Below are 23,574 nucleotides of genomic sequence, written 5' to 3' on the forward strand. Positions count from 1 at the left end.
AGAGGAATAGGGAAAGAGAGGAGTTGAATGCGTGGCTACAGGGATGGTGCAGGAGGGAGGGTTTCCGATTTCTGGATAACTGGGGCTCATTCTGGGTTCGGTGGGACCTCTACAAACGGGATGGTCTACACCTGGACTAGAGGGGTACCAACATTGTGGGGGGGGGGGAGAATTTGCTAATGCTCTTCGGGATGGTTTAAACTAGCTCAGCGGGGGCTTTGGAACCTGAATTGTAGCTCCAGTATACAGGAGGTTGAGAGTAGTGAGGTCATGAGTAAGGTTTTAATGTTGCAGGAGTGCACCGGCAGGCAGGAAGGTGATTTAAAGTATGTCTTCTTCAATGCCAGGAACATCCGGAATAAGGTGGGTGAACTTGTGCCATGGGTTGGTACCTGGGACTTCGATGTTGTGGCCATTTCTTCGAGTTGGACAGAGCAGGGACAGGAATGGTTGTTGCAGGTGCCGAGGTTTAGATATTTCAGTAACTCAGAGAAGGCGGTAAAAGAGGTGGAGGGCTGGCATTATTAGTCAAGGACAGTATTACGGTGGCAGTAAGGACGTTTGATGAGGACTCGTCAATTGCGGTAGTATGGGCTGAGGTTAGAAACAGGAAAGGAGAGGTCACCCTGTTAGGGGTTTTCTATAGGCCTCCGAAAAGTTTCAGAGATGTCGAGGAAAGGATTGCAAAGATGATTCTGGATAGGACCGAAAGCAACAGGGTAGTTGTTATGGGGGACTTTAACTTTCGAAATATTGACTGGAAACGCTATAGTTCGAGTACTTTAGATGGGTCCGTTTTTGTCCAATGTGTGCAGCAGGGTTTCCTGACACAGTATGTAGATAGGCCAACGAGAGGCGAGGCTGTATTAGATTTGCTACTGGGTAATGAAGCAGGACAGGTGTTAGATTTGGAGGTAGGTGTGCACTTTGGTGATAGTGACCACAATTCTATTACGTTTACTTTAGTGATCGAAAGGGATATGTATATACCGCAGGGCAAGAGTTATATCTGAGGGAAAGGCAATTATGATGCGATAAGGCAAGACTTAGACTGCATCGGATGGAGAGGAAAACTGCAGGAGATGGGCACAATGGAAATGTGGAGCTTGTTCAAGGAACAGCTACTGCGTGTCCTTGATAAGTATGTGCCTGTCAGGCGGGGAGGACGTGGTCGAGCAACGAAACCGTGGTTTACTAAGGCAGTCAAAACACTTGTCAAGAGGAAGAAGGAGACTTATGTAAAGATGAGACATGAAGGTTCAGTAAGGGCGCTCGAGAGTTACAAGTTAGCTAGGAAGGACCTAAAGAGAGAGCTAAGAAGATGCAGGAGGGGACATGAGAAGTCTTTGGCAGGGAGGATCAAGGATAACCCTAAAGCTTTCTATAGATACGTCAGGAATAAAATAATGACTAGGGTAAGAGTAGGGCCAGTCAAGGACAGTAGTGGGAAGATGTGCTTGGAGTCCGAGGAGATAGGAGAGGTGCTAAATGAATATGTTCCGTCAGTATTCACACAGGAAAAAGACAATGTTGTCGAGGAGAATACTGAGATACAGGGTACTAGACTAGAAGGGCTTGAGGTTCATAAGGAGGAGGTGTTAGCAATTCAGGAAAGTGTGAAAATAGATAAGTCCCCTAGGCCGGCTGGGACATATCCTAGGATTCTCTGTGAAGCTAGGGAGGAGATTGCTGAGCCTTTGGCTTTGATCTTTAAGTCATCTTTGTCTACAGGAATAGTGCCAGGAGACTGGAGGATAGCAAATGTTGTCCCCTTGTTCAAAAAGGGGAGTAGAGATAACCCCGGTAACTATAGACCAGTGAGCCTGACTTCTGTTTTGGGAAAAATCTTGGAAAGGTTTATAAGAGATAGGATGTATAATAATCTGGAAAGGAATAATTTGATTAGAGATAGTCAACACGGTTTTGTGAAGGGTAGGTCGTGCCTCACAGATCTTATTGAGTTCTTTGAGAAGGTGACCAAGCAGGTGGATGAGGGTAAAGCAGTTGATGTGGTGTATATGGATTTCAATAAAGCGTTGGATAGGGTTCCCCACGTTAGGCTACTGCAGAAAATACCGAGGCATGGGATTCAGGGTGATTTAGCAGTTTGGATCAGAAATTGGCTCCGTGGTGCTCTTTCTAAGGGCCGGTGCAGACTCGATGGGCTAAATGGCCTCCTTCTGCACTGTAAAATCTATGCTTCTATAACATTTTGCAAAGCGTATCATTGACATTCTGACTGCGTTTAACACTGTCTCAAAACCAGTTGATCACCAAAGCGTAGATACTTTAACATTTCCATTTTATTTTTTTTATTTAATCTGATACCAATTAATAATTCCGACCTCAGTTTATTTGCAATGAAGAAAGACGGAATGGCAATAGGAAATAGCGGCAGGTACTGGTCATTAGGCTCCTCGAGCCTGCCATGCCATTCATAAGACCATGGTGAGCTAATTGTGACCCTATCGCCACCCTCGTGCCTCCTCCTACTATCAGCCTCATACCCCTCCCCCGCAACCCTCCATCACCATAACTCCACTGTTAATTAAAACCGCACTAATTCAGCCTCGAATGTGTTCAATTACCCAGTTCTCACTCCTCTTTGGGAATGAGAATTTCATAATCCACTGACTCTCAGAGATGAGTTATTATTCTCCATCTCCATTTTACTGTTGAAACTACGATTCCAAATTCTAGATTCCCTCACGGGAGGGCGCGCCCTCTCAACATTTAAGCCCCTCGGAATTCCACTGTTTTGAATGTGAACACCGGTGCAAGGAACACGTGGAGGCATTTAACCTCCATTTTGACGTAATCCTGGGTGATCTGACAATAGCCTTAATTCTGCTTCCGGTTACCTCTGATGACCTATTACGTCATGTGTTAACCAATAGTCTATCCACCTCTGCAGTAGTATTGGCACTGGACCAGTAATCACTGGTAATCACCTGGATAAGGATCCCACTTATAGTTGGTGTCAATTGAAATCAACAGCAAACTGGAATTAGAAATTTGATGATATCCATGAAACCATTGTTCAAGTGCCTAACAGTTTCACTGATGTCTTTTAGGGAAAGTGGTCCGTCGCCGTTCCCTCGTCGGGTCCACAAATGACTCCCGCCCCACAGGAATGCCATCGGATTGGGCAACATATGCTGGCCCAACCAGCGACGCCCGCATTCCACGACCGAATTAGAAAACAAATCAAAGATTCTGCTTCCTCTACCTTATCAGGAAGAGTTCCAAAAAGTGAAAGTAAAATCATTTCGTCATCTTAAATGGGCGACCCGCTATTTTAAAAATGTGGCCACTAGCTCTAGATGCCCCCACAAGAAGAAACATCCTGTTCATATCCACTCTATGAATATCCACCGGTACCTATACCTTTCAATGCAGTCTCCTCCTTGTCTTTTGAACTCCAATGGATACAAGCCTAACTTATCCAACTTTCCTCATAAGACAACCGGCCCATTCCTGGCATTAGTCCGGTAAAATTTCTCTGAATTGATTCTGCCATATTTTCTTCAATATAGCGACCGATACTGTGCACAATACGCCGGATGTGACTCACAAAGCCCAAGAATAACTGAAGCATAACCCCGTTAGTTTGCAATTCATCTCCCTTCAGAATAAATGATAACATTATATTAGCTTTCCTGATTTACAATTGCAGCTGCAATACGGTTTTTTGTGATTCATGCGCAAGGCAAGCTATCCTCTGTACCACGGAAAACTGCGATTTCTCAGCATTTTAATAATGACTTTTTTGTTATTCCTGCAAAAATAGATAATTTCACATTTCCCCACATTATACTCAATTCACCCGAACTTTGCTCACTCACTTCGCTGACCTGTATATCTTTTTACCCTCCTTACGTCCTCCACAATTTACCTTCCGACTTCTATTTGCATATTCAGCATATTTTGCAATCATCTCTACAATTCCTTCATTGAAGTCATTTGCATAAATTGTGGAGTTGAGGTGCCAGTATTGATCCCTATGGAAGATCAGAATTTCCATCTGGCCAACTTAAATGGGCCAATTTGTGCCACGTCTCTGCTTTCTGTGTGCCAGACAGTCTTCTAGCCATGTTGAGATGTTTACAATTGCACCAGACGTTCGGATGTTTCTGCAAAAACCTTTGATGGTTGTGGATTTATCGGCGGGTACTGCCACAAAGCTTTTAATATATAAATATATTTTTTGGGAGAAATTAATTTGTGTAACACCAGCCTTCGCCGGTTCCTCACGACCAGACAGGGCAGTATGTTGCTTGTGCAGCCCACAGGGTTTGTTCCACAATGTAATTGAGGGAACTCGCACAGGTCACATCCCATGTCGCTCCCTGCTCCCAGGGAATTGGAGTACGTCAGCGTAGTACCACTTGAACTGCTGCTGCAAGAATACATTTTTCCACTTATACGTAGGTTTGCTCCTCCACCCGAAGTGTCATTGGCAAAATGGAAAATCTGTTGGATGGTGGCACTAAACTGAACTGACTCCTCTGCTAACTAATGCGGAAAACATTTATTGTTTCTCTGTGATAGTTAATAGTCATGAGCCCTCAGCAGGAAGACATAGGACACGAGGTCAGAGTGATTGCCCTTGACCAAGTGTGATGCAGGGAGCCCTACGTCAATGGTAATCGGGGAAACTCCCGATTGCTTGGAATCATACATTGCACAGAGGAAGAAGGTTGTGGCTGAGGCTAATCATCTCAATCCTCGGATGTCGCTGTAGGGATTTCTTGCAGTTATTCTCCTCGACTCATCAAGCAGAGGGCACTAGAGCGGAGCTGCTGATTGGCTGTTTCGGTGAAAATTTGCATCCGTGCATTGCGGTCACTGCATCCAGATAGTGTACCTGAGCAAGACACCCTAGGTTTTTAAGTCACGGCAAGCATCCAGCAGAGGGCACTAGAGCGGAGCTGCTGATTGGCTGTTGCGTGGAATATTTGCATCCGAGAATTGTGGTCACTGCATCCAGAAAGTGTACCTGAGCAAGACACCCTAGGTGCTCAAGTCAAGGCAAGCATCCAGCAGAGGGCACTAGAGCGGTGCTGCTGGTTGGCTGTTGCGGGGGAAAGTTGCACCCGTGCATTACGGTCACTGCATCCAAAAGGTGGTTTGTGGAGGGGCTCTGTTGTCAAGTGACAGTTAAACCCGAAACACTTCTTCAGTGTTTCCCTCCCTACCTCCTCCTATAACCAAAATAAAAGACAATCACTGTAAGGAGCCCAGCCAAGTAAAGATCAAGAGGGAGACTCGAGGACAAGTAGAAGTAGAAAGAAGTTGAACCGTGACGTCACAGCCTGCAGTTAAGCGATTGGCTGTGACTGGTAAGTGGTTTTTATTTTCCCTGAGGTGCTATTGTGCGGGGCACAGTGTTTGCTCAGTGAGTGCTTGCTGAGAAGGTGAGTATTTTTTTTTTAAACTTACTGTTGGGAGTATAAAAATGGCAGAAGATCCCAGACCAATGTTATGCTCCTCTTCCTCAATGTGGTAGGTCAGGGACGCGGCCGATGCCCCTGACTCCTTCATGTGCGGGAAGTGTGTCCAGCTGCAGATCCTGTTAGACCGCATGACAGCTCTGCAGCTGCGGATGGACTCACTTTGGAGCATCCGCGATGCTGAGGAGGTCGTGGATAGAACGTTCAGTGAGTTGGTCATAACGCAGATTAGGATTGGTAAGGGAGACAGGGAATGGGTGACCAAAAGGCAGAGAAAGTTCAGGACGGCAGTGCAGATGTCCCCTGCGGTCATCTCCCTCCAAAACAGGTATACCGTTTGGGATACTGTTGGGGGAGATGACTCACCAGGGGAAGGCAGTAGTAGCCAGGCTCATGGCACCGTGGCTGGCTCTGTTTCACAGAAGGGCGGGAAAAATACTGGCAGGGCCATAGTCATAGGGGATTCAATCGTAAGGGGAGTAGACAGGCGTTTCTGTGGTCGAAAACGAGACTCCCGAATGGTATGTTGCCTCCCGGGTGCACGGGTCAGGGATGTCTCAGATCGGCTGCAGGACATACTGAAGGGGGAGGGCGAACAGCCAGTTATCGTGGTGCATATAGGCAACAGCGATATAGGTTAAAAAAAACGGTATGAGTTCCTACAATCAGAACCTAGTGAGTTCGGAGATACGTTAAAAAGTAGGACCTCAAAGGTAGTAATCTCAGGATTTCTACTAGTCCCACTAGCCAGTCAGAGTAGAAATTCAAGAATAGTCAGAATGAATACGTGGCTGAAAGATGGTGCAGGAGGGAGGGGTTCCGATTTTTGGGACATTGGAACCGGTTCTGGGGGCCGTGGGACCATTACAAATCTGATGCTGTACACCTGGGAAGGACTGGAACCAATATCCGATGGGGTGCTTTTGCTAACACTGTTGGGGATGGTTTAAACGAATGTGGCAGGGGGGTGAGAACCAGATTAGGAAGTTAGAGGTCAGTAAAGAGGCAGCAACTAAAGCCAGTAAGATATTGATAAAAAAAACTCAATGCACTATCTTTCAAGGCACGTATTCATTCTGACTATTCTTGAATTTCTACTCTGCATGGAAGAGTAGACAGGAAAGAGATGATGAACGCAAAATTACATTTGTTTCAAAGCGAGAAGTGTAGCAAGTAAGGCAGATACACTTAGGGTTTGGATTAGTACCTGGGAATATGATCTTATTGGTATTACTGAGACTTGGTTGAGGGAAGGGCAACACTGGCAACTAAATATCCCAGGGTGTAGATGCTTCAGGAGGGATAGAGAGGGAGGTAAAAGGGGTGGAAGAGTTTGATTACTGGTCAGAGATGATATCACAGCTGTAATTAAGGAGGACACAATGGAGGATTCGAGCACTGGGGCAATATGGGTAGAGCTGAGAAATAGGAAGGGTGCAGTAACATTGTTGGGACTTTACTACAGGCCTCCGATAGTAAAGTGTGAAGTAGAGGTACAAATATGTAGACAGATTATAGAAAAATGTAAGAGCAATAGGATGGTCGTGATGGGAGATTTTAACTTCCCAACATTGAATGGGACTCATGTAGTGTTGGAGGCGTAGATGGAGCAGAATTTGTAGGGAGCATCCAGGAGAGTGTTTTAGAGCCTACGTAAATAGTCCAACTCGGAAAGGGGCAATACTGGACATGCTATTGGGGAATCATCCCGGCCAGGTGGTTGAAGTTACAGTCGGTGATTATTTTGGGAATAGCGATCACAATTCTTTAAGTTTTAGAATACTCATGGACAAAGACGAGAGTGGTCCTAAAGGAAGAGTACTAAATTGGGGAAAGGCCAAGTACAACAAAATTCGGCAGGAGCTAGGGAATGTGGATTGGGAGCAGCTGTTGAAGGGTAAATCCACATTTGAAAATGTGGGAGTCTTTTAAGGAAAAGTTGATTAGAGTGCAGGACAGACATGTGAAAATGAGGGATAGAAATGGCAAGATTAGAGAACCATGGATGAGGGGTGGAATTGTGAGACTAGCTAAGATGAAAAAGGAAGCATACATAAAATCTAGGCGACTTAAAACTAATGAAGCTTTGGCGGAATATCGGGAAAGTATGACAAATCTCAAACGCGCAATAAAGAGGGCTAAAAGAGGTCATAAAATATGTCTGGCTAACAGGGTTAAGGAAAATCCCAAAGCCTTTTTTTCGTATACAAGGAGCAAGAAGGTAACTAGAGAGATGATTGGCCCACTTAAAGACAAAAGAGGCAATTTATACGTGGAGTCAGAGGAAATGGGTGAGATTTTTAATGAGTACTTTGCATCGGTATTCACCAAGGAGAGGGACATGACGGATGTTGAGGCTAGGGATGGATGTTTAAATATTGTAGCTCAAGTCGGCATTAGGAAGGGGGAAGTTTTGGGTATTCTAAAAGGTATTAAAGTGGACAAGTCCCCAGGTCCGGATGGGATCTAATCATAGATTTCATAGATTTCATAGAATTTACAGTGCAGAAGGAGGCCATTCAGCCCATCGAGTCTGCACTGGCTCTTTGATAGAGCACCCTACCCAAGCCCACACCTCCACCCTATCCCCATAACCCAGTAACCCCACCTAACACTAAGGGCAATTTTGGTCACGAAGGGCAACTTAGCATGGCCAATCCACCTAACCTGCACATCTATCCCATGTTGCTGAGGGAAGCGAGGGACGAAATAGCTGGGGCTTTAACAGATATCTTTGCAGCATCCTTGAGCACGCGTGAGGTCCCGGAGGACTGGAGAATTGCTAATGTTGTCCCTTTGTTTAAGAAGGGTAGCAGGGCTAATCCAGGGATTTATAGACCTGTGAGCTTGACGTCAGTGGTAGGCAAACTGTTGGAGAAGATACTGAGGTCTAGGATCTATTCATTTTTGGAAGGAAATAGACTCATCAGTGATAGGTAGCATGGTTTTGGACAGGGAAGGTCATGTCTTACAAACCTACTAGAATTCTTTGAGGAAGTAGCAAAGTTAATTGATGAGGGAAGGGCTGTAGATGTCATATACATGGACTTCAGTAAGGCGTTTGATAAAGTTTCCCATGGCAGGTTGAAGGAAAAAATGAAGTCGTATGGGGTTCAGGGTGTACTAGCTAGATGGATAAAGAACTGGCTGGGCAACAGGAGAGAGAGAGAGAGAGCAGTGGTGGAAGGGGGTGTCTCAAAATGGAGAAAGGTCTACCAGAGGGATCCGTGCTCGGACCACTGTTGTTTGTGATGTACATAAATGATCTGGACGAGGTATAGGTGGTCTGATTAGCAAGTTTGCGGATGATGCTAAGATTGGTGGAGTTGCAGATAGCGAGGAGGACTGTCAGAGAATACAGCAAAATATAGATAGATTGGAGAATTGGGCAGAGAAATGGCAGATGGAGTTCAATCCTGGCAAATGCGACGTGATGCATTTTGGAAGATCCAATTCAAGAGCGGACTATACGGCCAATGGAAGAGTCCTGGGGAAAATTGATGTACAGAGAGATCTGGGAGTTCAGGTCCATTGTACCCTGAAGGTGGCAACGCAGGTCGATAGAGTGGTTAAGAAGGCATACAGCATACTTGCTTTCATCGGACGGGCTATTGGGGACAAGAGTCGGCAGCTCATGTTCCAGTTGTATCTAATTTTGGTTTGGCCACATTTGGAATACTGCATGCAGTTCTGGTCGCCACATTACCAGAAGGATGTGGATGCTTTAGACAGGGTGCAGAGGAGGTTGACCAGGATGTTGCCTGGTATGGAGGGTGCTGGGTATGTAGAAAGATTGAGTAGATTAGTATTGTTTTCGCTGGAAAGACGGAGGTTGAGGGGGGTACCTGATTGAGGTCTACAAAATTATGAGAGGTATGGACAGGGAGGATAGCAACAACTTTTTCCAAGAGTGGGGGTGTCAATTACAAGGGGTGACGATTTCAAGGTGAGAGGAGGAAAGTTTAAGGGAGATGTCCGTGGAACGTTTTTTACGCAAACGGTGGTTGGTGCTTGGAATGCTTTGCCAGCGGAGGTGGTAGAGGCGGGCACGATAGCATCATTTAAGATGCATCTAGACAGATATATGAACGGGCGTGGAACAGAGGGAATTAGATCCTTGGAAAATAGAAGACAGAATTAGATAAAGAATATGTAGCGGCGGAGACTGGGAGGGCCGAAGGGCCTGTTCCTGTGCTGTAATTTTCTTTGTTCTTTGTAGACCCAAACATCTTCAGGTGCATCCTTAATGGATCAGAGTGGGGATATTCGCTCACCATTGCATGGTTCTCAGTGCCATGAACTCAGGTACGGAAGTGGTCCATATCCAACACGACCGAGACAACGCTCGGATTTGGGATGATAAGTGGCAAGTAATGTTTCGGCCACATAAGTGTTTCCAACAAGTGACAATCTAATCATCTGCTCTTGACAATCGTTGTAATTGCCATTACTGAATGCCGCACAATCTACATCCTGGGGGGTCCCATTGACCAGGAACTGAACTGTACTAGTCACATAAATATTGTGGCTGCAAGTGGATAGTCAGAAATCTTTTCCGAGGGTGTAAGAGTCAATTACTAGGGGTCACGCGTTTAAGGTGAGAGGGGCAAAGTTAAGAGGAGGTGTGACAGGGAAGCTTGTTGCTCAGATTGTGTGGATGCCTGGAGTCCGAAGTGTAGAAGGTTTCAGGTTTGACGGGCAGCAAGATCGGCGCAGGCCTGGCAGGCAATAGGGTATATTCCAGTGCTGTACTTGTCTTTGTGCTTTGTTATTTCTGTGAGTGGCGTCAAAGGGCACCATTTGTTTTCAAATTCGTTCATAGGATGTGGAAGTCGCATTTATTGCCCATCCGTGAGATCAAACACATTGCTAGGCCAGATTGGTAAGGGCTTAAGATGTTCTTATCTAATGGGCATTAGTCACCCTGATAGGTTGTTACGAAAATTGACAATACGTTCATGGGAATCATTTGATTTTTTTATTGAATGCCAGCGCCTGGTGGGAGTCGAACCCAGAGCATTACCCAAGGTCTCTGAATATTGGTCGACTGACACTACTACTATGTCGCTGCCTCCCCTTGAGACTATCCATGAGAACTTTCATATGAGCCGAGGAACAAGGAGCCGGGGCAGGCAATTCAACCCATCGAGCGAGTTCAGCAGTTTATTCAGGTTATGACTGATAGGATAGGATCCGTAAAGTCAATCGCGCCTTTAAGACCATGAGAACATATGGTCTTATACTTTTCACTGAAAGTACTTTTCACTGTACCTCGGTACATGTGACAATAAATAAATCTAATCCAATCCAATCCAATATAATATGTGCCGAACGGCCTAATTCTGTTCCGCCATTTAATCATGGCTGATATGTTTCTCTAAAGGGAATTATCATCCCCATTCTCCTGCCTTTTCCATAATCATTGATCCCCTTATTAATCAAAGACCGATATTGCTGCCTTAAAGACACTCAGTTATTTGGCCTCCCCAGCCTTCTGCGGCAAAGGGTTCCATAGATTCACCACCCTCTGGCTGAAGAAATTCCTCCTCACCTCTATTTTAAAGGATCGTTCCTTCAGTTTGAGACTGTGTCCTCGGGCTCCAGCTTCACCAACAAGTGGAAACATCCTCTCCACGTCCACTCTACCCAGGCCTCGGGGTATACTGTAAGTTTCAATGAGATCCCCCACGCCCCCTCATCCTACTGAACTCCAGCGAGTACCCAGAGTCCAAAACCGCTCCTTATATGACAAGACCTTCATTCCAGGGATCATTCTTCTGAATCTCCTCTGGACTCTCTTCCCGTAACAGCCTCCCCGAACAGGCGCCGGAATGTGGCGACTAGGGGCTTTCCACAGTAACTTCATTTGAAGCCTACTTGTGACAATAAGCGATTTTCATTTTTCATTTTCAAGGCCAGCACACCCTTCCTTAGATTCGGGACCCACATCTCCACACAGTATTCCAAATGGGATCTGACCAGAGCCTTATACATCCTCAATAGTACATTCCTGCTCTTATATTCTCGCTCTGCCAACATGAATGCTAACATTGCATTTACCTTCCTAACACCGTGTCAACCTTAAGAGAATCCTGAAAAATGACTTCTAAGCCCCTTTCTGAAGTCTTTTACCATTGTGAAAATAGTATATGTCTCAATTCTTCCTACCAAAGTGCACAACCTCACACTTTTCTGCAATATATTCCACCTGCCAATTATGTGTCCATTTCGCAGCCTTGCCATGTACTTCGGCAGTTTCTGCTCTCTTAACACAACCTGAATCTCTATATATCTTTATTCCATTAGTAAACGTAGCAACAGTGCCTTCAGATTCTTCTCCTAGATCATTAATGTACATTGTGAATAGCTGTGGTCCCAACACTAACTCTTGCGGAGCATCAGTAGTCACCGGCTGCCATCCTGAAATAGGCACCTTTATCCCCACTCTCTGCCTTCTGCAAGTCAAGCAATCGTCTATCCATGTCAGTACATTGCCTCTAACACGACGAGCTCGTATCTTATTTTGAAAACTCGTGGAACGCAGCTCGTCAAAAGCCTTCAGGAAATACAAATAGATTATGTCCACCGGTTATTTTTTGTCGAACCTCCTCGTTTTCTCCTCAAATAATTCTAACTGGTTTGTCAGGCATGACCTCCCCTTGACGAATCCGTGCTCAGTCGGCCCTATGTTACCAAGAATATCTATGTACTCCACAATACCATGCTTAATAATAGACTCTAAAATCTTTGCAGCAACCAAAGTCAGGCTAACCGGCCGATCATTTCCTCTCTTCTGCCTCGCTCCCTTCTTAAACAGGGGTGTTACTTTCGCCAGTTTCAAATCTTCTGGAACTCTTCCTGCCTCTACTGATTCCACAATGAACACCACCAATGCCTTCACAATCTCCTCAGCTATTTCCTTCAGAACCCTGAGGTGTAGTCTATCCGGTCCGGGTAATCCGGTCCTTCAGTTCTTTCGTTTTCCGCAGCACCATCCGCTAAGTGATGGTCACTGCACTCACCTTTGCCAACGACTCTCTTGAATTTCTGGTATGCCACTGGCGTCTTCCACTGTAAATACTGATGCACAGTACCTATTCAGTTCCTCAGCCGTTCCTTTGTTTCATACCCGCGATAATCAGACACAACAACTCTGGCAAGGCCCGTCAGGATTTAATTATTTTCAACGATGTCGCCTATTACTCTTTTAAACTGCAACCGACACCAGCCTAGCCTGTTCAATCTTTCCTCATAAGGCAGCACGTAATGTTCCATCTTGTTAAACCCTTGCAGTATCTACCGTATAGGTAAACTCAAAGTGCTTCTAGAAAGTGTAAATACATTGATATAGTTTCAAGTAGGACGGTGCGTGATTTGGAGAGAAACATGCAGTCGATGTTGTTTCCCTGCCACTGCTGCCCTAGTACAGTTCATGTCTGTGAGTAAGATACACGGTATGTGGGTGTTTCCCAGTGTGTGAGAGAGGGTGTGTGGCTATGTGTCTTTGTGGGTGTTGGACTGTGTTTATGAGCCTGTGTGTATGGGAGTGAGTCTGCGTGCGTCTGTGTGAGAGACCAGTTATGTGTGTATGTGGGTGAGAGAGATAGCGGGAGAGTGTGTGTCTGAGCGTGTGTTTGTGTGTGCCGTTAGGAGACGCTGTTATGCTAAATAATTAGAAGCAATCTTGATCTGCTCGCCTGCAAGAAGTCTTTTTTTCACTCATGTCCAATGCAGAACAAGACTTATGCCTAGGGGAGCTAAGAAAGCAGTTTCCTTCCTTTTACGTACTGAACTTTGACTAATTCGGAACAGTTCCCCCTCAAGTTGGGACGTTTTTTTAAATTAATTTACGGGATGTAGACGTTACCGGTTAGGCCAGAATTTATTACCTCTCCCTAGTTGCCCTTCAGAAGGTGGTGGTGAGTTGTCTTCTTGAACCCATGCAGTCCTGAGGTGTAGGTACACCCAATGTGCTGCTGGTGAGTGATTTCCTGTATTTTCCCCCAGCGACATTGAAAAAATGCCGATATATTTCCATGTAAGGATGGCGAGTGACTTGGAGAGGAAGCTCCAGGCGGAGGGGTTCTCATGTATCTGTTGCTCTTGGCCTTCTATATGGTAGTGGTTGTGGGTTTGGAAGGTGCTGTAAAATGAATTTTGGCGAGCTCCTGCAGTGCATCTTATATGGTACACACGGCTGCCAAGGCGCCTCGGTGGTGGAGGGTTTGCACATTTGTGGAAGAAGGAGCAATCAAGCGGGGCTGCTTTGTCCTGGATGCTGTCGAGCCTCTTGAGTGTTGCTGGACCAACACTCATTCAGGTAAATGGGGAGTATTCCATTACACTCCTGACTTGTGCCCTGTAGATGGTGGGCGAGCTTTGGACGGTCAGGAAGTGAGTTAATGGCCGGAGGATTCCTAGCGTTTGACGAGCCCTGGTAGCCACAGGATTAATATGGCCAGTCCACTTCAGCTTCTGATCAATAGTAACCCCCAATATGTTGATTGTGGGGGGGGGGGGGATTCAATAATGGTAATCTCATTGAATGTCAAGGTGCGATGGTTAGATCACCTCTTGACGGAGATGGTCATTGCTAGGCATATGTGTAGCTCGCGAATTTAAATTTCCACTTAACAGCCCAAGCCTGGATATTGGCCAGGTCTTGCTGCATTTGTACATGGACTGCTTCATTATCTGAAGAGCCGTAAATGGTTCTGAACATTGTACAGTCATCTGCAAACATCCCCACCTCAGGCCTTATGATGGAAAGGAGGAAATTGATGAAGCAGCCGAAGATGGGCCATGGGCAATACCCTGAGGAACTTGTCCATGATGTCCTTGCGCAGAGGAGCTTGGGGCACCCGGTAGCACAGTGGTTCGCACAGTTGCTTCACAGCCCCAGGGTGCCTGGTTCGATTCCCCGTTAGGGTCTCTGTCTGTTCAGAGACTGCACGTTCTCCCGGATGCTCTGACTTCCTCCCAAAGATGTGCAGGTTAGGTGGATTGACCATTCTAAATTGCCTTTAGTGTCCAATAAAGATTGGGTGGGGTTACTGGGTTACGGGTATAGGGTGGACGTGTGTACTTGGGTAGCGTGCTCTTTCCAAGGGTCGGTGCGGACTCGATGGGCCGAATGGTCTCCTTCTGCACTGTAAAGTCTATGATTCTATGATTGACCTCCAGCCACAGCAATCATTTTCCTTTGTGCCAGCTCGGACTCCAAGCCGCGGAATGTTTTCCATCGATTTCCAATAATTCCAGATTAGCTAGGGCTTCTTGATGGCACACTCGGTTAAATCCTGCCTTAATATCAAGGAGAACCACTCACACCTCACCTCTGGTATTGAACTCTTCTTCCCATGTGTGAACCAAGGCTGTAATGAGATCAGTAGCTGAGTGACCCTGGCAGAACCCAAACTGAGCGTCTGTGAGCAGGTCATTGCTGAGTAAGTGCCGCTTGATAGCACCGTAGATGACTCCTTCCATCACTTAGCTAATGATGGAGAATCGACTAATTGGCTAGTTGGATTTGTCCTGCTTCTTGCGTACAGGGCACACCTGTGCAATTTTCCACATTAACGGGTAGCAGCCAATGTTGTAGCTGTACTGTAATATTTTGATTAGGTGTGCTAATTCTGTGCACGTTCTGGAGCACAAGTCTTCAGTCCTACTGCCGGAATGTTGTCAAGGCCCATAGCCTTTGCAGTATACAGTGCCTTCAGACGTTTCTTGATGTCACGAGGAGTGAACCGTATTGCCTGAAGACTTACATCTGTGATGTTGAAGATCCGGAGGGCACAGGGATGAATCATCCAGTCGGCACTTCTGGCAGAAGATCGACTGGGAGTTAGAACCGTCTGCTCGGATTGGGTAGTCGGATCCACCAGTCAAACAGTCCATTTATCTGAAGGGATATTTTAATTTTATTGGATTACATTTTTAAGTGTCTTCATTCATCTCCAGCAGTGCATGAACACTAAATGAGATTGATGTTGTGTGGAGATTGCATAAAACAGAACGAATCTATGTTGGATATCTATATGCGCCCCGAAAATAATGCTTGCCAGGCTTAGGACGGAGAGCGTCGCCAGATGAAATGAAATGAAAATCGCTTATTGTCACAAATAGGCTTCAATGAAGTTACTGTGAAAAGCCCCTAGTCGCCACATTACGGCGCCTGTTCGGGGAGGCTGTTACGGGAATTGAACTGTGCTGCTGGCCTGCGTTGGTCTGCTTTCAAAGCCAGCGATTTAGCCCTGTGCTAAACGGACTAGAAAGCAAAAGTCCGTAGTTGTGCCTTATTATTTGCGGATGATGGATTTTCTTCACTGAAAATCTCGCCAGTAATAATGATAATAATATTAATCATTCTTGTCACAAATAGGCTCACATTTACACTGCAATGAAGTTACTGTGACAATTCCCAAGTCGCAACATTTCGGCGCCTGTTTGGCTACACAGAGGGAGAATTCCAAATGTCCAACTCGCCTAACAGCACGTCTTTCGCGACTTGTGGGAGGAAACCGGAGCACCCGGAGGAAACCCACGCAGACACGGGAGAACGTGCAGACTCCGCACGAACTGTGACCCCAGCGGGAATCCAACCTGGGACCCTGGAGCTGTGAAGCAACAGTGCAAACCACAGTGCTACCGTGCTGCCCAAGATGACGGGAGACACGAAGCTCAAATGGATTCCCTAACATTTCCACATGCATCCACTGCACACGGAGAGTGCAATTTTCCTGCTCGTGCAACAAATCTGATATTCTTAACAAACAACTAAACCATAGAATCATGACAGTGCAGAAGGAGGCCATTTCGTACACTGAACATGCACCAACCATCAGAAAGAGCGGCCTAATCAGGTCTATCCATGCAGCCCCGTAGCCATATCTAACCGGCACATACCTGGACGCTAAGGGGCTTTTTCTGCGTGGGCCATGTTCCGTGCAAGATGCGAATGTTTTTTTTAAAGAACTATTTTGGAGCTGGAAATTATTTTTTGTTCTCATTCTTTCTGAGTGACCATTAGGTTAAAACTGGCAAAAAAACATCCGAACTTAAAAACTTAATTACTTCTATCGAATGGTTCGCAGCCCAGTGCAATTCTCACGGGAAATGAGCATACCTGAGAAATTGGCGGCTAAATCCTTCCGTGCGAACATTCGGGAAGGATTTCCGAGTGCACAATGGGCATACCCACTAAATGCGACCCTGGGGATAAGGAAGCTGTGGGTCATGGGAAGCATCTGAGATCGAAGCTGTGAAAAGGTGAGGTTATGCGATGCAAAAGAAAAATAAATAAATCTATTTGCGTCACTTTTTAAATGAGCACATTTTGAACCAATCAACAATATTTATTTATCGACTCGTAGATTTGAAGAGTTCCCATCGAAAATAAAGACTCATGAATGGTTTCTGTTTTCTTTCCGCGTTAAGCAAGATTCTAGCTGAGGGTTCCATTTTACAACAGAGATATTTTTCCTTCACACACGATATTAACTGCATTGTCGTGAAATCTGCTGATGCAATATGTTTGTTTATGTGAGCGTGAGGAATAGGAAAGATCTGGGGAGTAACGCAAGCCTGCGGGGAATTAGGGTTTCTTTGAAATTAACTCTTACAAAGGATAGGCTCTGTGCAGCAACCAGAGCTATATTCAAGACTGGTTTAACTGTTTGTTCGTCATGGGATACTCATTCGTCCTTCCGATAGAGCGCATTTATTATCCTGTACTCGCAGCTGTTGGAGTTCCTGGTAAGACTTGATTTAAGTTGTTGATCAAATATGTTATGTGATGATTTATTTGGCAATTTCTCTCTTTTTCTCTCTTCTATTGCTGGCTCTGATCTCTCGAGTGCACGGCAAAGTGAGTTCCGTCTCTTTTCCTTCAGTCTTTTAATCTTCCAATCAGAGCAGAATTTACCGCGGTATGTTAAAAATATTTTACGGCCCCAGATTAGCGTCTGCCCAAATGCGCTGCAAGCAGGTTAGTGACCTCCGACCGACGATCGAATCCAAAGCCTCACGACCATCTAAAAGAAAATACAATCCTCATAGTTGTCTTAAATCTGCCCCGTTTTGTTTTTAAAGAATGGCCCATAGTTCCAGGTTCTCCCACAAGACAAAACATCCTTTGCACAGCCACCCAGTCAAGATTCCTCAGGGCGCCATATGTTTCAATTAGTCCACACCTTGCACTTCCAAATTTCAAAGAATACAATCATAGCTTGCCCAATATTACTCCAAAAGAAAATTTGCCCATTCCAACGAGTCGATTATTGAAACTTCTCTGAATTACTTCCAACACATTTATATCCTTCTGGACATAAAGGGACCAATGCATTTGTATAGTATTCCAGATGTGGGGGATAAACCCTTTGACTTTGCATTGAGTTACTCCCGTAAGTTACTTTCCAAATTATTTGCTGCACCTGTATACAAACCATTTGCGATTCAAGCACTGGCACATCCGGGCCTCCTTGCAGCTCACTGCACTCTCTCAATATTGAGACAATATGCTTCTTTTTCAATTTACACTGAAATAACCACTTTTACATTTCCCCTGATTATACTCCATTTTCCACAACTTCTCCCACTGATTCACCTATCCATACCCCGCTGTAGGCTCCTCGGGCTCTTGTCAAAACGTTCTTGCCTACTTATCTTTGTATCATTAGTAAATATTTAACGGCAGCTTCCCGCCAATCAACCAAGCCATTTAAAAAAAATAATTCCAAACAAGTAAATGCTCAGGACTGATCCCTGCGACATACCACTCAGAACATCTAACCAGACAGATAACTACCCATTTCTGCACCACCCTGTTTCCTGGTAGATCGCTAATCTTCAACCTATTGCAATACTTTAACCGCCTCCCTCCTCCGAACCTTAGCTTTTTGTCTGCAAAAACGTTTAACATGGTGCGTTATTAAATCCTTCTCGCAATCTAACTACCGCATAATCATCCGTTTCCCGTTATCCACTGCAGATGTTACTTCTAAAATAAACTCCAATAAATTGACGGAGCAAAATTTCCCTTTAACCAAACTTTGTGGACTTTGACTACGTCACTTATGGCAGTCTGGAAGAGAAGGTGAAATGACACGGGATAAGAGGTGTGCTGGTAAGATAAATACAGAACTGGCTCTGTCAAAATAGACAGAGGGTGGCAGTGGAAGGGTGCTTTTCTGAATGGAGAGCTGTGACTCGTGGTGCTCCGTTGGAATCAATGTTTGGACCTTTGCTGTTTGTCACGTACATAAATGATTTGGAGGAAAATGTAACTGGTCTGATTTGAAAGATTGTGGATGCGTCAAAGGTTGGTGACTTGGACGGAGAGATGACAGATCGAGTTTATTCCGGACAAATGTGAGGTACTACATTTTGGAAGGTCTAATACAAATAGGAAATATACAGTAAATGGCCGAACCCTTAAGACTATTGACAGGCAGAGGGATCTGGGTGTCCAGGTCCACAGGTCACTGAAAGTGGTGACGCAGGTGGAGCAGGTAGTCAAGAAGGCATGCACCATACTTGCCTTCATCGGCCAGGTCTTTCAGAAGAAAAATTGGCAAGTCATGCTCCAGCTCAATAGAACTTTAGTTAGACCACACTTGGAGTATACTGTTCAATTCTGTTCGCCACACTACCAAAAGGATGGGGAGGCTTTAGAGAGGGTGCAGAAGAGATTTACCAGAATGTTCCCCTGGTACGGAGGGCATTAGCTTAGAGTAGAGGTTGATAAAACTTGTTTTTTTCTCACGAAAATAACGGAGGTTGAGGAGTGACCTGATAGAAGTCTACAAAATGATGAGGAGCATGGACAGAACGGATAGTCCGAAGCTTTTTTCCCAGGGTTGAAGAGTCAATTACTAAGGTGCGAGGGAGGCTTTTTTTTACACAGAGGGTAGTCGGTGCCTGGAAATGGCTGACGGAAGAGGTGGTGGAAGCAGGTACGAAAGTGACGTCTCAGGGGCGTCTTGACAATGTCATGAATACGATGGGAATAGAAGGATAGGGACCCTGGAAGTATGGAATGTTTAGGTTAGACGGGCACCATAGTCGCCATAGGCTTCGAAGGCCAATGCGCCTGTTCCTGTGCTGTATTTTATTTGTGCGTTGTTCTTTGACACTGCCGAACTACCTTGAAGTTAGCTGAGTCCCCTGCAATAACCTATTTACTACTAACCTGTAAAAAAAATACACCATGTCAGACGTTAATCTATTTGTTGATTTCTCTCTCTCTCTTCCCCACCTTCAAAGAAATTAAATAAATTGCACATTTCCCGATCAAATAGGGCCATCCCAGAACGATGCAGATGATCCAAGGACTTGTCTCCCACAGCTACTGAGAGTTGGTCCTTACCACTTTCTCAGAGAATGAACATTTCTGATGTTCTTGCATTCCTTGCAATTTTTATTCAATTGAAACTCTTTATGGGATGGTACTTCTATTCTTTGGCATGATGAGCGATGTAAATAACTTTTTAGTTCACCTGTCATTGTTCTTAATATCCTTCATGAATTAGCCAGATTTGCGTTCTACAATAGTCGCACTCAGTACCTTAACTATTTTATTTTTAATTTATAATTTGTAAATCTTACTCTGTGTTCATATTTCTAGCAATCCTTCTCTTGCATTCTATTTATTATCTCCTTGTTAAAATCTAAGTCATCCTTCACTTTATTTTCTTATATTTGGGCTAATCGTCCGAACTATCTCACTTCCTTTCACAGTTATATTCTGTTTCTTTGAACTAAAAATTACATTTCTCTTTTAAATTAACCACTGTCATTGGGTCCTCCCGTTGGAATGTTTCTTTTTTGTTGTATATTCCAATTAAATTAGACAGGAACGAAACTGTGAACCGGAAATATGCATGGAATCTCGATTAATCTATTAGTTGAAATGAAATGAAAATCGCTTTTTGTCACAAGTAAGCTTCAAAGGAAGTTGCTGTTAAAAGCCCCTCGTCGCCACATTCCAGCGCCTGTTCCGGGAGGCTGGTACGGGAATTGAACCGTGCTGCTGGCCTGCTTTCAAAACCAGCGATTTAGCCCGGTGCTAAACCAGCCCCTAGTTCCAGTGTATCACGATGAAACACAATATATATTTTCCATATAATCACTGTAATTAATTACAAACACAACGTAAGTCAATTTAAAGATGCACGATAGAGTTGACCATATGTGCATCAGAAAACGGAGTTGAAGGGAAGCAACCCACTTTGTACAGACAGCAATACGGGTGATATCACAATCTGAAATCTCTCTGGCTCCAAGTCATTTTGTGAGGGCAGAGACAATCGAATCCACAGAATGCTGTTACTGGACGGCACGGCAGCACAGTCGGGCGGAACGGTAGTAGAGCGCGCTTCATTGTTGCTTCACAGCTCGAGGGGCCCACGTTCGATTCCCGGCTTCGGTCCCTGTCTGTGCGGCTTGTCCATGTTCTCCCCGTGTCTGCGTGGGTTTCCTCCGGTTGCTCCGGTTTCCTCCGACAGCAGGTGAGGTGGATTGGCCATGCTAAATTGCCTGTGAGACCAAAAAGGTTAGATGGGGTTATTCGGTTACGGGGATGGGGTAGAGGTATGGGCTTGGGCAGCGTGCTCATGCCAAGAGCCAGTTCAGACTCGGTAGGCCGTATGGCCTCTTTCTGAACTGTAAATTGTATGGTTCTATGGTATTTTCAGTTCCCAGGGGTACACAAAGATATCGGAAATTTGACGTTTTAACTGCATGGGAGTCGGGTATCAGGGATTCATTAAAATTTGAGACGGAGTCAATGCAGATATTGTTCCAGAATAAAATACGTAATATACTCCCTACCTTTGAAAAAAATAGCAAAAGCTGAACGCACAGCTTCACACTGTAGATGGAGGGAGCAGGGGTCATAATTCTGTCAGGAGCATGTCAGAGATGTTTGCCTAAAAAGGCGTCTCGATAATTAGGAGCATAAATATTATCTGCAATAGCCAAGAATGATAACTGAGAAGATTGCGTTGTCTAATTCGTGCCAATTTAAGGGAAAAATCAGAGCCACAACAAAAGAATATGGAACGAGACCCCGTAGAACTAGTTATTCTAGTGCACGTTGGAATCAGGAACATATGAAGGAACAAAGAAAATCCACGTCAACCACATCAAACTGTATATTCCTCCTGCAATTGGGATGACGAGAATAATACACATTGCTATTGACCAAACCACCTCCAAATGGGCTGTGATTCAGCCAGGTCAGGATAGTTATGACCGGACTAAATAACACTTATTGGAAAGAGAAGTCCCTTTTCAGCGACCCTGGCATCAGCTCTGAGAAAGTACCAGGTTGCACCGCGGGCTGGATTCCACCAGGACAACAATGGTCCCCGCAATCGGTCAGGCAATGCAATTGGATTATTTCCAAAAGTGCTGAGTGTGCAAGATGGGGCTGTTTAGGAAACTTAATGTCCAAATGTGAATGACGCAGTTAATGAGAACATTGTGAAGAAGATATTCTTTCAGCGGAGCGGGCAGAGAGGGGAGCGATTTTTGGAGGGAAGAGCTGGAAACTAAGCTGAGTTTTTGATTTTTAACTTACTTTTTCGGAGCTTTTTTTATTCTCAGAGCAGCAGGAAACCGGAAGTCGGCCGTGGGGAGACCTGGGAATGTTTGTATTACCCAATGAATTTGAACGGTGAGGAAATCCGAGACACTACACGTGTAGTGTCTCCCACCCTCCCTCCTCCTCTAACCTAAAAAAAATAACTCAGTGCTGTGAGCAGGTGAGCTATTTACTTTTTTTTTCTTTTTTACTGGGCGACAAAGTAGAGGTGATGGCAGCTAGGGCAGTGGAATGTTCCTACTGCAGAATGTTCGAGGAAATGGAGACCACCGGTGTCCTTGCTGACTTCACCTGCGGGAAGTGCAGCAAACACCAGCTCCTCACAGACCGTGTTAGGGAACTGGAGCTGGAGCTGGAGCTGGATGAACTGAGGATCATTCGGGAAGCTGAGGGGGTGATAGATAGAAGCTATAGGGACATAGTTACACCTGAGAACAAAGGTAGCTGGATAACAGTTAGAGGTGGGAAGAGGAGGAAGCAGTCAGTGCAGGGATCCCCTGTGGTCGTTCCTCTGAACAATAAGTGTTCCGCTTTGGATACTGTTGGGAGGATTACCTAGCAGGGGTAGGCAGCAGTGACCTGGTGTCTGGCACGGGGTCCGTCTCTGGGGCTCAGACGGGAAGGCGGGGGATGATAAGAGTACTAGTTATAGGGCACTCAATAGTTAGAGGTACAGACAGGCGGATCTGTGGGCACGGGCGAGTCTCTCGGATGGTTTGTTGCCTCCCGGGTGCCAGGGTTCATGACGTGTCGGATCGTGTCTTCAGGATCCTTAAGGGGGAGGCGGAGCAGCCAAAAGTCGTGATGCACATTAGTACCAATGACGTAGGTAGGAAAAGGGGTGTGGATGTAATAAACGAGTTTAGGGAGTTCGGCTGGAAGTTAAAAGCCAGGACAGACAGAGTTGTCATCTCTGGTTTATTGCCGGTGCCACGTGATAGCGAGGCTAGGAATAGGGAGAAAGTGCAGTTGAACAGGTGGTTGCAGGAATGGTGTAGGAGGGAGGGTTTGTATAATTGGAGCGCATTCTGGGGAAGGTGGGACTTGTACAAGCAGGACGGGTTGCATGTGAATCAGAGGTGCACCAATATCCTCGGATGGAAGTTTTCTAGTACTCTTCGGGAGGGTTTAAACTAATTTGCCAGGGGAATGGGAACCTGTTTTGTAGTCCAGCAGCTAAGGTAGCCGGTGTCCAGGACGTCAAGGCGTGTAGTGAGGCAGTGGGGAAGGTAACACTGACAAAGGAGAGTACTTGCAGGCACCGACTTGGGTTGAAGTGTGCATACGTCAACGCAAGGAGCATCAGGAATAAGATAGGTGAACTTAAGGCATGGATCGTTACTTGGGACTACCATGTGGTGGCCAAATGGAAACTTGGATAGAAGAGGGGTAGAAATGGTTGTTGGAGGTTCCTGGTTATAGGTGTTTTAAAAAGATTAGGGCGGTTGGTAAAAGAGATTTGTGAGTTGTTATTTCGAGACAGTAGAAAATCTTCAGAAAGGCAGTTCGAGGAGG

Source organism: Scyliorhinus torazame, chromosome 26 (genome assembly GCF_047496885.1).
Source record: "Scyliorhinus torazame isolate Kashiwa2021f chromosome 26, sScyTor2.1, whole genome shotgun sequence".
NCBI classification, from domain to species: domain Eukaryota; kingdom Metazoa; phylum Chordata; class Chondrichthyes; order Carcharhiniformes; family Scyliorhinidae; genus Scyliorhinus; species Scyliorhinus torazame.